The following is a 14,520-nucleotide window of genomic DNA, read 5'->3' on the forward strand; positions in this document are numbered from 1 at the left end:
GATGCCAGAACCGTAGCCACCAATAGCTGGTCTGGAGGCTTATCGACCGCAGGATCTTCTTCTTTGATGGAGGGCATGAGCAGGTCTTGAACAAATATGCCATGTGGGACTTTGGCTCAGGATGATCCTAACTTTGACAGCGCATCTGCTGCTTGATTTTTGTCCTGGACCACATGTGTGTACTCGATGCCATAGAACTTGCCTTCCAGCTTTCTGATCGATTTGCAGTATGTTTCCATCTTTTTGTTGGTCATATCCTAGTCCTTGTTGAGTTGGTTGATGACCAGAGCTGAGTCTCTGTAGACATAGAGACGCTTGACACCGAGTTCGACCGTGATGCGCAGACCGTGTAGGCATGCTTCATACTCGGCGGCGTTATTAGATGCCGGGAAATGAATCCTGAGGACATATCGGAGCTGCTCCTTGGATGGTGATACAAAGAGGACTCCTGCCCCTGCACCATCGATGTTGAGAGAACCGTCAAAGTACATTTTCCAATACTCGGTGGGCCCCTAAGAGGCAGGTGTGCTTAAGTCTGTCCACTCGATGATGAAATCGACAAGTGCCTGAGACTTGATTGTAGTATGGCTTGCAAATTCCAAGGAGAAAGGGCATAGCTCCATTGCCCATTTGACGATGTGCCCATTCGCATCCTTGTTGTGAATGATGTCTCCCAGAGGGTACTCGGTCATGACCACCACGCAATATCCGTCGAAGTAGTGTTTCAACTTTTGGGATGTAATTAGTATGGCGTAGATCAGTTTCTAAATCTATGGGTACCTAGTCTTGGATTCAATGAGCACCTCATTGATGAAATAGATTGGTCGCTGTACCTTGTAGATGTGGCTAGGCTCGTTGCGCTCGACCACCATGGTAGTGGAGACCACTCGATTAGTTGCCGCAATATAAAGCGGGAGGGTTTCGTCTTCTCTAGGAGCAGTGAGGACCGGAGGTGATGTAAGGAATTGTTTCAGCCATGTAAAGGCAGCGTCTGCTTCCTCCGACCACTCAAACTTCTCGGATGCTTTGAGCAGCTGGAAAAATGGTAGTCCTTTTTTGCCTAATTTTGATATGAAATGACTAAGGTAGCCATGCATCCGGTAAGCTTCTAAACATCCTTCACCTTTTTGGGCGGCTTCATGTCCAAGACAGCTTTTACTTTCTCTGGGTTAGGGCATATGCCATCGTGACTGACGATGTTGCCAAGCAGTATACCAGATGGAACACCAAAGATGCACTTCTTTGGGTTTAATTTCCACTGGAATGTGTTAAGGGCTACAAAGGTATGCTCTAGGTTGTCAACAAGGGTGGACGCTTCCTTGGTTTTAACGACTACATCATCAACATAAGCCTCGATGAGGTCGTCTTTTATTTCATCTTTGAGGCAGGCCTGTATGGCGCGTTGGTAGGTAGCCACAGCGTTCTTGAGCCCAAATGACATGGTCATGTAGCAGTAGGCGCCGAAAGGCGTGATGAAGGATGTCTTGATCTGGTCGTCCTTTTTGAGAGCGATCTGGTGATAACCAGAGTAGCAATCGAGAAAGGAAAGCAGCTCACAACCGGCAATTGAATCTACGACCTCATCTATGTGAGGTAAGCCGAAGGGGTCTTTAGGGCAGTGTTTGTTGAGATCAGTGTAATCAATGCACATTCTCCATTCCTTATTCTTTTTGCGTACAAGAACCGGGTTGGCTAACCACTCCGGATGATACACTTCTTTGATAAATCCAGCTGCTAAAAGCCGTGTAACTTCTACCCTAATAGCCTCTTTTTTGTCGCAAGTAAACCGTTGTAGCTTCTGCTTGATGGGTTTGGCCTTGCCATCGACATTTAAGGAGTGCTCGATCAAGTTCTGAGGTACACCGGGCATGTCAACGGGTTTCCATGAGAACACACTCATGTTGCTTCTTAAGAACCTGACGAGCGCGTCTTCCTATTTAGGATCCAGGTTGGCCCCGATAAGGGCCATTTTGCTGGGATCACCGTTGACCAGCTAGATCTCTTTGTGCTCTTTGGACTTGATGTTCTTGCGTGGGGCCTCGAGCTCTGGGATCTCTAGGTGATCGGCTAGGGTCTTCTTGGCATCGAGCATGGTCTCGGCCATGCAAATAGAGAGGTCATGAGCCTCTGCTATTTTGAAGCTGTCATCCTCGCAGGTATAAGCTGCGTATATGTTGCCCCTAAGAGTTAGAACCCCTTTCTCAGTAGGCATCTTGAGCACCAAATACCTGTAGTGAGGTATGGCCATGAACTTGGTGAGCGCTGGTCGACCAAGGATAGCATGGTAGGTGCCTTCGAAGTCGGCGACCACGAAGTTGACGTAGTCGGTGCGGAAGTGGTCTGGGGTACCAAATTACACAGGTAGCGTGATCTGCCTGAGAGGTGTAGAGCTATGTTCGGGGAGAACACCCTAGAACTGTGCCTCGTATGGCTTGAGATCAGCCTGGGTTATCTTCAGGGCTGGCAAACTGTTCTTGAATAGTATATCGATGGAACTGCCACCGTCAATCAGCATTCTATCGAACTAAACCTTGTTGATACAAGGATCGAGAACCAGAGGAAAACACCCTAGCTCAGGTATTGCGGCCCATTGGTCCTTTCTGCTGAAGGAGATCTCGCGGTGAGACCAAGGAGGGAGCCATGGATCGGCGATGAGGTTGTCGGCATTGGCCACGTTCAAGCAAGCGCGGGCAAGCAACTTGCGCTCTTGCTTGGTCTCAATGGACACTCTGCCCCCAATGATGGTGTGGACGTGGTCGGTTGGCTTGACATACTTGTGATGGGGATCTACGTCTTCATCATCGTTACGCTGCTCCCCTGCATCGTTAGGCTTGTTGGATTTATCCAGAGCCTGTTGGCACGTGTAGATGGATTTGAGAACACAACAATTCTCCATGGTATGGTTTGACTTGGGATGGAGCTGGCATGGTCCTTTCAATGCTTTGGCATAGTCTTCTTCGTAGTTGCGACGTCCACCACCTTTTTAATGGTGTTGACTTCGCCGTCATCTTCCCGAGCACGCTTGCCCCTGTAATCGTCACGGCGATTACGCCGCTGATTACGTTGGTCGTGGTGGTCGCGGGAATCGTTGCGCTAGTTGCAGTGATCAAAATTGTTGTTCCGACCATGGTTGCCGTGGTAGTCGTCGCGGTGTGGGGGCTGGTCAGAGCATGGAACCCTTGCTGCTTCTTCAATGATTATCTTTTTAGCATCATCGGCATTTGCATATTTTTTAGCAGTGGCTAGGAGCGCTATGACCGATTTAGGTCTTTTGCGGAGGAGCTTGTCCCTTAGGGCATCATGGAAGCGGAGACCAGTGATGAAAGCTTCGATTGCCTCGTTGTCGGAGATTGACGGGACCTTGATGCGCATCTCCGAGAAGCGTCGGACGTACTCGCGCAGTGGCTCATCTTTGCGATCTCGAATCTGCTATAGATCATATTTGTTGCCGGGTTGTTCGCAAGTAGCAATGAAGTTGTCGATGAATGCTTGCTTGAGCTCTTGCCAAGAATCAAAGTAGTTCGCCAGCAAGCTGACTAGCCATTGGTGGCCCACATGGCCGACGGTGACTGGGAAGTAATTAGACATGACATGCTCGTCAGCCATGGCTGATCTGCACGTGGTTTCGTAGAGCATGACCCATAACTCGGGGTTCTCCTTGCCGCCGTACTTCTGGAGTTTTTTGAGCTTGAAGTTCTTGGGCCATATGACTTGGCGAAGGTGAGGAGTAAACTGCTTCAAACCCAGAGGGCCATGGGTAGTATCATATTCCATACGGCGATAGCTTTCGTGGGATGCACGATCATTGGCTCTTTGGTTAATGCGATCTTGTAGATCGCGTTCTCTGAGGGAATGGTAGAGATCGTTATTGCCATCACGGCGATCCCGATTGCCATCTTGGTTGACCCTACGACCGTGGTTACCATGGCGATTGTTGTGGTTGTCTCGTCGATTATCGTCTCGGTTGTTGTGGCGGTTGTCATCCCGACCACCGTTTCTGACTTGACGGTTGTCTGATGGGTCGTTGTTGTGCAAGCCACATTGGTTGAGTGACTGTGGGCGACTTGAGCACTGGTGACTGTGGCTTGATTTGACTGAGGCAGACGGAGCTCGAGCTTGGTTTGCAATCTCTATGGTCTAGGCCATAGCAGCCGTCAGATAGGCTTGTACATCATCACGAATTGCCTAGGTTTCCGGGGTATTGGGTAGTCGTTGCATTATTGCCATAGCAACAGCTACGTTGGCGCTTGGAGTCCTAAAGACCTGCTTTCCCCTACCCTATCAAAGGCATTGTTGAGGTCACGTGGCTGGAACCTTATGCGTCGTGCCTCCTCTTTCACCTCGGCTTCGGCTTGTCTGCGATTAAACCGGTCAATATTGTGTGCTTCGCGTGCTAGCCTGTCTTATTCTATTTCGCCAACTGCCGGTGGTTCATCATTACTAACGACATTGATCAAGCCTCCTCGCCTTGGTGGGAAGGATGGGAATCGTGGGAACCCCGGGGAGTGGTCTGGGATATCCAGATCGTATTCAACTTCTTCATTGTCATGATGCTGGAGCTCAGTGTGGACGGAGCCATTAGATGCGATGCCGAACGGGGAGCTTGAGCTGCCCTCTTGAACTGTGTGGACCGATCCTTCTTGATACTCCTTAATCCAAACCATGTTGACAAAGTTGCATAGGTTGTAGGGCTAAGCCTAGTAATTCTCCATCAAGGCTTCGCACTCAGAGAGCCAGAGACCCGTTGCGGGGGCTAATCGGCGATGAACGGAGCGCCCTTCAGGAGTAGATGTGACCACGAGATCCATACCAAGTCGTGCAAGATGACTGGCCTGAGCTAGTCAGGTAGATCTGTTGTGGGTAGTGGTTACCTGCTCAGTAGGTTGATTTTGAATCGAATCTACCAGAGCTAGGGTTTCAGCAAGCTTGGTGCCGACCCGATCGATGGAGTTGAGCAGGTCGGTGTTGTCGATCTACCTCCCTTTGTAGCGAGGAAGCGAACAATGGGTTGTCAGCATGGCTGAAGACGATGCTGGTGTGGCCGGAGCCAGGTCCAACGTGGTCAGAGCCATAGCCGATGCCGGTGAAGCAGTGGTCGATGCAGATTGGATCCGTGCCTCCCCCATGGTCATGGCGATGAAGTTGTCGGTGCTAGTGGTCTAGGTGATCTGGCCGATGGTGAACGTGAGGCCGTTCGGCATAGCCATGGATCCAGGGATGATGACCATCTTGTTCTTCTAGGAAGCAGTACGCACACCCCCTACCTAGCACATCACTATCGATGAAATATGGTCGACAGTCTACCTAGGGGTATGCCCAATGTAGTAGATTATCGGCAGACAGATGCGCAAGCTACAAACAAGATGGTGATGCAAGACAGACACGAGGTTTTATCCAGGTTCAGCCGCCGCGAAGGCGTAATACCTACATCCTGCGTCTGATTGTATTGCTGTATGTTAATGAGAGATGTTTTTGAGAGGGGTCCCCTACCCACCTTATATAGTCTGGGGGCATGGTTACAGATCTGGAAACTAATCCTAACCAGTTACAATTGCCATAGGTGGCCGGATAAGGATTCCTATTCTAATCAACCAGGATCTTGCTTGATCTCCAAGTTTGCCTTGATTCCTTGCGTGGGACTCCGAGCAGATTGGCCAGGCCGCGCATCTTCTAGTGGGCTAGACCCCCTGGTCTGGGCCGGCCCAAGCCTAACCATAAGGGTATAGGGGTTAATACCCCCATAATTATCAAGATTCTCATGTGCTCCTTGGGAGCCGTTAGATTCATCAAATTCCACATCATATGTTTCTTCAACCAAGCCGGTGGCATGATTAAATACTCTATATGCTTTGGACTTTGATGAGTAACCAACAAGAAAACCAATATCACAACGTCTTTGAAACTTCCCTAGGTGTTGTCGCTTCTTGTAGATGTAGCATTTACAACCAAACACCCTAAAGAAAGAGATGTCCGGCTTCTTCCCATTGAGCAACTCATAAGGTGTCTTGCCAAGGAACTTTTGAAGGAATAGGCGATTGGATGCATAGCATGCGGTGTTGATAGCTTCTACCCATAGAGCTTCGGGGGTGTTGTACTCATCAAGCATTGTTCTTGAAAGAGTGATCAAAGTCCGGTTCTTCCTCTCAACTACACCATTTTGTTGAGGAGTATATGTTGCGGAGACCTCATGTTTGATTCCAACTTCATCACAATAGGCTTCTATGTTTGTGTTGTCAAATTCCTTCCCATTGTCACTTCTTATCTTCTTGAGCTTCACTTCAAATTCATTTTGTGCTCTCTTGGCAAACTTCTTGAAGCATGATGCAACTTCGGATTTGTCATGAAGGAAGAATACCCATGTATATCTCAAATAGTCATCAACAATCACAAGACAATAAAGATTTCCTCCCAAACTTTTGTATGTTGTTGGCCCAAATAAGTCCATGTGAAGGAGTTCTAGCACTCTTGTGGTTGACATGAAAGCTTTAGTTGGATGAGTATTTACAACTTGTTTGCCGGCTTGACATGCACTACAAAGCTTGTCCTTCTCAAACTTCACATCCGTCAACCCTCTCACCAAATCATTCTTCATTAGCTTCTTGAGTGAGCTCATCCCAACATGAGCAAGTCTTCTATGCCATAACCACCCAAGTTTTATTTTGATGAATAGACAAGTCTTCAAATTTGCATCTTCGGAGGTGAAATCCACTAGATATAGGTTGTTGTATCTAAATTCTTTGAATATCACTTGATCATCATCCTTCTTAGATACAACAACTTCCTTCTTTGTGAACAAGCATTGGAAGCCAAGATCACACAATTGTCCAACAGATAGCAAGTTGAAGCTCAATGAAGCAACATGTAGCACATTTGAGATAGAATGATCATTTGATATTGCCACTTTGCCCAATCCTTTAACCTTGCCCTTTGAATTATCTCCAAATGTGATTCTTTCTTGTCCATCTACTTCTACATCTAGTGAGGTGAACATACGAGAATCACCGGTCATATGTTGTGTGCCACTATCAATAACCCAATAACTTCCACCGGTCTTGTAGTTCACCTACACATAAGAGATTAAGCTTTAAGAACCCAAACTTGTTGATGGCCCTTCACCTTCTCAACAAGTGACTTAGCAACCCAAATCTTCTTAGGCCTATTCTTGTTGGGAGGTCCTAAGAACATGACTTTTATCTTTCCACTAGAATCCTTTCTAAGCATATAGTGAGCATTGAAGGCAAAAGGTCTAGCATGCTTGGGCAAGGGTTGTAGTGGTGGAGTTTTACACTCATGAGCAAAGTGGCCTTCTTGTCCACACTCAAAACACTTCTTTGGCTTTGGCTTATGTTGTTGAGCTTGAGACTTCTTCTCTTTGTTTGCCATGTACTCAATGCCACTTCTATCCATCTTCATGATGGTGTTCATTAGTATCTCACTTTGAAGATACTTGCCTCTAGTGAACTTGCTCAATCCAATTTTGAGATGCTCTTTCTCCAACTTGAGCTTCTTGTTCTCTTCTTTAAGAGCATCATTGTTTTTCTCTTCCTTGAGCTTCTTGTTTTCTTCTTTGAGCTTCTCATTCTCAAGTATCAACCCATCATCATGAACAAGAGTTTCTAGCATTATAGACTTGGTGGTTTTGAGTTCTTCAAGATCTTTCTTGAGCTTTTCATTATCATTCTTGAGCTTGACAAACTCATCATAATCATCGGCCTCAACCACTTGCTTGCCCTTGCTACTAGAACTTTGCTCAATGCTCTCAATGATCAAATCATCACATGATGTAGCTATATCAATCTTAACAACATTGTTAGTAGCATCATGTGGCTCATTGGATAAATATTCTTGAGCAATAACAAGGTTATCATGATTAATCTTAAGAGTTGTATATTCTTCTTTTAGCTTGTTATGGCTAGTGATGAGCTCATTGTGTATCCTCTCAAGTTTATCATGTTTTTCTCTAAGCTCTTTCTTAGAAGATTTGAGCTCCTTAAGTTTGGATGATATAGCATCATTTGCTTCTCTAAGCTCAATACTAGCCTTTTCCGCCATATCACATTTTGCTAAAAGTGAATCATTTTTAGCTTCTAACTTGTCATTCTTAGCTCTAGTCTTTATAATGATCTTGGAGTATTTATTTAGCAATTTAACAAGATCATCATAAGAAGGTGATTCATACTCATCATCATCACTATCGCTATCATCATTACTAGCATGTTCATCACCACTACTCTCATCATCATTTGATACCTTGCATTCACCCTTGGCCATAAGGCATAGGTGTGTAGAGGATGATGGCGATGGTGGCGGTGAAGATGATGAAGAGTTAATAGCAATGGTGGCCACCTTCTCATTGTCACTATCATCATCGGATGAGTCACTGGATGAATCAATGTTCATGAGCCAATCACCAACGATGTATGCCTTTCCACTCTTCTTCTTGTGGAAGTCCTTCTTCTTGCCATCTCTCTTCTTGTATGGCTTGTCTTTCTTCTTCTCATCTTCATCACTTGAGTCATCTTTCTTGCCCTTGTTCTTGTTCTTAAACTTATCTTTCTTGGGCTTTGTGCATTGGTGAGCTAGATGACCAAGTTCTCCACAATTGTAGCAATCCATCTCAGAGATTGGCTTCCTTTTAGAGCTAGTGAAGAACTTCTTGCCATCAAACTTGATGCCACTCTTGTTGAGCTTCTTTAGCATCTTGGTGGTTTTTCTCACCATGGGAGCAAGGCTTGCATCATCAACTTCATCATCACTTGAGCTCTCATACTCAAGCCTTGCTTTGCCCTTCTCTTGACTACCTTTGAATGCTAAGTCCTTTTCTTTCTTCTTGTTAGAGGATGAGCCATCTTGAGGTGTGATGTGCATGTACATCTCATGGGCATTGATCTTTCCCAAGATTTGTGTCGGTGTAGCGGTGGAAAGATCACCTTGATGAAGCACGGTCACAATATGCCCATATTTGTCAATGGGGAGGACACTCAAGATCTTTCTTACAACATCGGATTGTTGCATTTGAGTTAGTCCAAGCCCATTGACTTCCTCTACAAGAACATTCAAACGTGAATACATTTCATTAGCACATTCTTTAGGAAGCATTTCAAAAGAGTTAAGCTTTTTCATGACAAGATGATAGCGTTCCTCATGCTCACTCTTTGTTCCCTCATAGAGCGCACAAATGTCCGACCATAGTTCATGGGCGTCTTTGTGGTTCCTCACCCGGTTGAACACATCTTTACAAATGCCTCTAAATATGGTGTTTCTAGCCTTTGCATTCCATTTTTCATAATTCAACTCATCGTCTTGTAGGTTAGTAGCATCCTAAGGTTTTGGGAATCCTTGTGAGGCGGCTCTAAGTATTCCAACATCTAGAGCTTCTAAGTACGCCTCCATGCGAATTTTCCAATATGGAAAATCATCCCCCTCAAAGATAGGAGGAGATCCATCCCCGTGAGGCATCTTTCTCTAGACGGTTAAGCCTAAATACGTGAGCACGAGGCTCCGATACCAATTGAAAGGATCAAGATGCCCAAGAGGGGAGGGGGTGAATTGGGCTAATTCTAAATTTCTTTGCAATAAATACACTCTACGGTTAGCCCAATTAACTCCTTGTGCCTAGAAAGTGTTTCTATTGATCTAACACACAAAAGTTTAGCACCCTAAGTTCCAATCATACTCTAGCATGACAATTCTAGGAATGTAAATGACAAGAATTGAATTGCTCAAAGTAAATGCTCAAAGTAAAGAGAGAAGGAGGAACGCGGTGATGTTTTGCCGAGGTATCAGAGAGTCGCCACTCCCCACTAGTCCTCGTTGGAGCACCCACGCAAGGGTGTAGCTCCCCTTGATCCACGTAAGGATCAAGTGCTCTCTACGGGTTGATTCTTCGATACTCCATCGCGGTGGATCACCCACAACCGCTCACAACTTGAGTTGGGTCATCCACAAGCACCGCCGGATGATCACCAAGCTCCCAATCATCACCAAGCCATCTAGGTGATGGCTATCACCAAGAGTAACAAGCACGAACTCTCACTTGACCACGACAAGCCTAATGAGAAGGGTGGATGCACACTTTGCTACTCTTGATCTCACTAATGAGGGCTCTCTTTGGGATTCTCAAATCTCAATCACCTCACTAGGACCTTGCTCTTTTTGGCACTCTCAAAGGTGTTTCTCAGCTGTTGGAATGAGCAAAAGTACCCCCACACACGAATGGAGGAAGTATTTATAACATGGGCTGAAAAACGAACCATTATGTGCCTCTGTGGGGTGACCGGACGCGCCGGTCAGTTCACCCCAAACTCTAGTGTTTACAGTGTGACTGGGCGCTGGCCAGCGTCCGGTCAGCACTGACCAAACGCGTCCGATCGAGATTTTCCCTCTCTGGAACCTTACTGGAGTCGATCGGACGCTGGCCTTCAGCGTCCGGTCGCACTAGACAAAAACACCTTGGTCAAATGAACTGACCGAACCCTGAGCTAGCGTCCGGTCACACCGGAGCCAGCGTCCGGTCAGTATTTGACCCTCCATTCACTTCCAACTTTTGAACGTACATGAATGAAGTTTGTTCCAATGGATCTAAGGGCTTTTTAGGAGCTACCTAGTGCTAGGATTAGCAAGTGTGCACCACACCTAACCCACTAGACTCACCTAGGTCAAGCTACCCGTCCATACCCCCCTTAATAGTATGGCCAAAGGAAAAACAAAGTCGTAAACTACTCTAAGTGTCTCTTCAACTCTAATCGACACTTAGAACTAGTCCATCCTTAACCTTGTCGTTCATCTTTTGAAAACCGAAACAATTTCCATCGTAGGGGCATGACCACCATGATAGCCCAATCGATCTCCATTACCATGACCTAACTTAATTACCTCTGCAAAACACATGTTAGTCATAGTAATCATGTATTGTCATTAATCACCGAAACCCAACTAGAGGCCTAGATGCTTTCAAAGGCTCATGTAACATTAAATTTCTAAACATCACGCTCCAAGTATCATTTTTTGAATAACAGTACAATTCATGTTTAACTTATATTATCGTGATATTATTTTGTTCCCGTTGTAATGCATGGGCATTATTGTGACGCCATGCTCTCCCTGACTGAGTTAATTTCACGAACTTTGTTTTTGGATTAAATGTCACTTTAACGTCAGTATTTAATTTCACACTATTATTATTTTATCGTGCGATCGTGTGTTTTTAGTACAAAAGTTTAACTGTCCCGTAGCAACGCACGGGCACGCTACCTATCTATAGAAAAGTTGAAGGTGGTTAGAAATTGTTCCTAACCATTTTTGATAGTTCCATCCCTAAGACCCTCCCTCGAGAAGGTAAAGATGGACATTTTTGTAAAAATCTCTCGCAATCTAAAAAGAGTAAAACGTGGACATCATCTTCGTGCGACAATTGATCGCTACGTCGGTCTGCCCCTCCGTGCGACAAAAACGCGCGCTCCATTCCAGGTATGAAAAAGGCGTCAATCATAGAACCGACGTGTGCTCCTTCTTGAGAAAATTGGCTATTTGCCTCCTCCTTCCTTCCCCATCCCTCAGCCTCGCGGACAATTGCCGACAGCCTCCATTGCCCCAAGCTCGCGCCCCCGCCGTCCTCATCCTCCGCCCCCTTCGTCGCCGTCACCCTCCACGATCTTGCACCGTCATCGCCCTCACCACAGCCCGCCCTCGATTGTGCACTAAACCCTAAACCAGCACTAAACCGTAATCAAGCACGTCGCCACTGTTGGCCGGTGGCAGAGGAGCCATGGCGTTCCTGTCAGATGCGAGGTGGAACATCGCCGAAGCACGTTGCCGCTGCTGGCCGGTGGCGGAGGAGCCATGGCGTTAATGCAGATGGGTCAATTTGGCAAGAACATCTTCTCTGAGTAGTGATCAGGCCAACCACATCCACAACCTCACGAAGAAGAGAGGCTGCAAGGTGCCCATTTTGGGGATCATCTACAACTGTTCTCGTTAATTTTTTTCTTCTGAATGCACGGCTGAGTACCACGAGTTCATTATAGATTGATTGAGGTACAAGCATGATTGAGTTCGTGTTTCGCGGGTCAGCGGGCGGCGGTGACGCGGTAGACGCGGCGTTCGGGGCAGCATTGACAGGGCGGTGCTAGAGCTGATGCCGCACAAGATGGCGCAGTATACACGCCGCCGACGGCCAACACCCACCAGGTATTCATACCCCTTCTCTTCCCTTCCTGCCGTCCGAAACCGAGCACACGAACCCTATTAGGATCTGATGTAATTAAAGTTTATATATGTATTTGCCTAATGAATACAATATTATTTTTCGACTATGACCCGCTAGCTGCAGCTAGCATCGGTCAAGGTAATCGCTTGAACTGTATAAAGTGTTTTTTTTTTTCCTGCAGCCGATTGTGTTGATGGACTTGTTTTCGGTAGTCCAAGAGGCTGGAACTGAAGAAAGCTAATTGGAGCTGTGAATCCTACAAATTCGATGATGTCTTCAATGAAAATGCTAGACATAAACTTGTGTATGAGGCAGTCCCAGAGCCTGTGCTTGAGGCAAGTCTTGCATTCCAGATGCCACTAATTAAAACGAGGGGCAATTTGAAGCCTTTTTTCTGCCAAACTAGGTAAAATAAAACGACTTCACAAAGAGAGACCCTTAAGACGTACTGAGACAAAAGATAGATGAGGAGTGGAGCCAAAAATTGGCTTCACCTTGCCTACGTGGAACCCAATGAGCATAAAACCCCGGATTGTCCCCGTTGAGGCTCATGGGCGCCTATGCGGGCGCTCGGCCACCAGAGCGCTCGGCCCTCGGGGCGTGCAGGCCAGCCTGGGCGTGCGACTGTAGGTGCACACGGGCCGCGGGGGGCACATCACCCTGGGCGCACGGGCACAGGGGCAGACGCTAGGCTGTGTCTGCCTGGGCGCGCAGACTGCCGGTATGCGGGGCGCCGGAGTAGGCGGGTCGAGGGAGCGACAAACGCTGTTCCTGAGTTTCCTCGCATTCGTCTAGCACAGAGGGAAACAAGATATGGACAGGAGAAAGAAGAGCATTTTGCGGCCTATTTGCTTGGCCGTAAACGATCGTAAATTTTCAGCCGGAACAGTATTTTTCTCTCATACCAAACCAGCCAGCAGTAATAATCCACGATCATATACGATCGTTTCAGCCCCAGCCGAACAGACTGTTGGTCTTTTATTCATTTTGTCTAATGTAAGGAGTTGTTTTATCAAATGGGGTACCAAAACGGCTCTAGCTCCACCAAAAGAGCCGTTCATGGAGCCAAAGCCAAAAAAAAAAAAAAAAGGACTTCGCTAGTGAAGTGGAGCCATGCCAAAAGAGCCTTTATGCTAATGTTGTGTACTGGCAACCTTGAAGTTTAGATTTGTTCTGTGGTTGGTGTGGCCTTGTTGGGTGTGATGCGACATAGGACTGTGTATGACTTTTATATATGTGGGTATAAAAAGTAGCACTAAACAATGCTGCACTTTGGCCCAGTGATTGATCTGTTTGCTTTGCCTAATGCCATTGCCATCACACGAGTGAAAAAGAATGAAGTAAAAGAGGGCCTAATTCGCCTGAGACTATCAGTGGGTCACTTTGGCCGGTGCTTGGTGCACTGCGTGGTTCTTAATCCATCGGTTTATTTGGTTGCCTTTTCAAATCCTTACATCACCCGCATTTGCGTTCCTATTGACTGAAATTTTGTTTCACCGACTGAAATCCTTATCCTTGCACATGATAAGGTTTGTTTGCACGAGTAAACGAACTGAAATTGGAACAGAAAACACACAAATTGTGCTGGACTTGATCACACATCTTGTGCATTGCAGAAGCAAAAAGGGTGAGCCAGCTAGAGGATTCAGTTCGTCTGTAGTCACCACAAAGTTTTCAGTTCATCAGTAGTCAGTAGAACCTCAAATAGGGATAATAGAGAAGAAAGATATCAATATACAATTTGAAATCTCCAAGTTAAGTTGAGAGGGTATGCATGTCAAAGCGGAGGGATTCAAGATATTTTGCACAAACATGACGGGGACCAATACAGGAGATATCTGCATAATGATGACAAAAACGCTGATGAATTTGAGTTGGTGTATAGTTTTCATGTAGCTCTCTGCCTAATCCCAAAGAGCCCCAGGGAGAAAATAACAGAAGAAAACATGCGATTTCCGGTGCATTTCTCAAGATTGTCATGTTTTATAATTGGCGACATTTCAGTAGGAAAGCAGTCAAGCACACACACAGAAGCCAACATCAAGGAAAAAAGAGTACATAGAGCTAAAAGCACCAGAAGCAAGTTAAAAAGACTAAAAATCAATAGCATATACAGTCAAAAGAGCAAAGACCTGCATCACTTCGAAATTGGTCAAAAGTATAGGCTTGCCATTTAGTGCATCTGAAGGCAACCCATAATATGCATGTAAATTCCACATCTGAACCATAAGGCAAGAATCCACATAGAAGGACATGCATGTTAAAGCAGAGGAGCTCAAGATATTTTGGACATACAAGTAGGGGACCCATAC

The sequence above is a fragment of the Miscanthus floridulus genome, chromosome 9, assembly GCF_019320115.1.
Source record: "Miscanthus floridulus cultivar M001 chromosome 9, ASM1932011v1, whole genome shotgun sequence".
Taxonomy (NCBI): Eukaryota; Viridiplantae; Streptophyta; class Magnoliopsida; order Poales; family Poaceae; genus Miscanthus; species Miscanthus floridulus.